We start from the raw sequence: 2,873 nt of genomic DNA on the forward strand, positions 1-2,873 counted from the left end.
ACATCATCTTAAAATGTGGAACATGCACTGCTACGTGCACAGTGTTTGACACACAGCATCTATGATCGGAGGGTATCAGAACAACAGCAAAGCAGGATGCTCAAAGGTCAACAGTCAAGATAACAAACATTTTCAGGTTGCCTGGAAAATGTTTTGCATATGTTGATTTTTGATTGAGTCATTATTAATTTACTTTGTACTTGCATCACACAGGAGATGGTGGATTTACCTTTAGCGTTTGTATCTCTCTTGCATTAACACAATGGGAAATCCCGGACATTGCATGGGGATTCCACTTCGTACGTCATCTGGCTGGCTATGCATCAGGACGAACCCCCCCCCACCTCCCCCAAACTCCCAACTCCCCCAACCTCCCTCCCCCCACATGGCCAAGTTTGTACTGTTGTGAATTAACTTAGTGCATGCATTTAGCGGCATGCTTGATGACTCCTGATAGTGTTTATTTGTAATGACAGTGACCGATTATTTTCTGATGTTATGAGAAATGTTATTTGGTGCAATCTAATTGGTTTACATGAGTGTGTTTCTTTGATCCATTAATGTGCAAATGGTTTTTAATGGTCACAATGCAGGAGCGCCATGATACTTGCATCGATTGGCTGTCCAGCTTGGCCCACCCCCACCTTTGGGCACTTCGGGGGAATGTTGTGGTGATGTTCATCCCTTTTGAGAAAGGTTAACGGATGCATGGTGCGTTGCACATGTTGTTAATCAAAACTGTTAAAAAAAAACAAAACTGTTAATCAAAACAGAGTCAATGTTTGTTCAATTAAAGGTTGGAGAATCTACCATGGAATCCGTTTATTATACTCCCAAGCACAAGTCTTTACATATACATATATATATATATATATATATATATATATATATATATATATATATATATATATATACATATATATATACATATATATACATATATATATATACATATATATACATATATATATATATATATATATATATATATATATATATATATATATATATATATATATATATATATATATATATATATATATATATATACATATATACAGTCATGCGCCACTTAACGACGGGGTTACGTTCTGAGAAATGCGTCGTTAAGCGAACATTTTTTTTTTCATTTTCGTTTTCGAACATCGTATTTACACAAAACTACACACCTAGGCTATATGGTATAGCCTATTGCTCCTCGGATACAAACCTGTACAGCATGTTACTGTACTGAATACTGTCGGCAATTGTAACACACATCCAAGAGAGACGGAAGACACGTTAGCTTTACCTTTGTACTGTTCATGACGGCCATCGATGTTGTTAGCAGCAGCTTACAATCTCCTCTCGCATCGATTATAGAAAGATGAATAAATAGCGTTTCGATTTTATAAATATGTAATCATTGCATCGATCTTATAATTTATAAATGAAGAAACGAGCTCCTGTCAATTGTGATATATATTTTCGGAACAGTGCGATTGTTTTAACAAGATGAAAAGCTTCACCAAAAATAAATTTGTGTTTTAATTTCGACTGTAACAACGATTTATTCGTGGAATTCTTCAATTCAAAGGTAATTTACTTGCTGGAAGGTAAACGTGCAAACATTGGTTCTTTCACTACTTCTACTTTCACTACTTCGGGTGTAAGGTGGGGGACCAAGAACAGAGCTGGGCACCACACATCTGCTGCACAAGCTGTCACACAACCTTGACTCAGTGGTTGGTGGGCAAGCGCGTGAGCATGCCATTTGCGGTGCCCATGATATGGCGTGAGCCGCAGAATCATCATGATGATTGTTATTTCTGCTGCACAAGCATCGCCGGCTTCAACAAGAAGAATAAAGGTCACATCAAGTACGCTGACTGCGTCTCTGCTCGTAAACCTGTTCCTCATGATGACGAGAACCCCGTTCCAACACCTCCAGCTGATCAGAACATAGCTGTAAGCAGTGGTGAAGAGGATGGTGATGATGAACCTTTTGAACCCGACACTCAAGAATCACACCTTCTGAACCAGGGAGACTTAAATGATCTTGTAAGAGATCTCTCGCTGTCAAAGGCGAAGGCAGAGCTGCTTGGATCAAGGCTGCAGCAGTGGAATCTACTTGAACCTAACACCAAGATATCCTTGTTCAGAGCACGTCACAGAGACATGGCTGAGTTCTTTGAGATGGAAGACACGATGACATTCTGCAGTGACATCAACGGTCTGTTGAAAGAACTTGGGTGTGATCACGATCCTGCAGACTGGCGCCTCTTCATCGACTCGGGGAAGAACAGCTTGAAGGCTGTTTTGCTCCACAATGGCAACGAGAAACCATCAGTCCCACTGGCTCACGCGTTCGGCATGACAGAGACCTATGAGACTATGCGGCAGCTGCTTGATTCCATCAAGTACAATGACTTCAACTGGCACATCTGCGGAGACTTGAAAGTGGTGGCGCTGTTGTTAGGGCTGCAGTCAGGCTACACGAAATACATGTGCTTCCTTTGTCTCTGGGATAGCAGAGACGACAAGAATCACTGGACGAAGAAAGATTGGGAAGAGCGAAAAGAGCATGTACCTGGTCGACACAACGTGAAGCATGTCGCCCTTGTCGACCCAGCCAAGGTTTTCCTTCCACCACTCCACATAAAGCTCGGCTTGATGAAAAGTTTTGTACGGGCAATGGATCTGAATGGGCGTGGGTTTTTATACCTCAAGGAAAAGTTTGGCAACACCTTGTCGGAGGCCAAGATCAAGGCTGGTGTCTTTGTTGGACCGCAAATCCGACAGATTATGAAGGACGAAACTTTTCCGACAACTCTAAACCCCAAAGAGCTGGCAGCGTGGAGGAGCTTCAAAGCTGTGACGGACAACTTCTTGGG

This window comes from Eptatretus burgeri, chromosome 14 (assembly GCF_056783735.1).
Source record: "Eptatretus burgeri isolate ZD-2024b chromosome 14, Ebu_testis_v1, whole genome shotgun sequence".
NCBI lineage: Eukaryota > Metazoa > Chordata > Myxini > Myxiniformes > Myxinidae > Eptatretus > Eptatretus burgeri.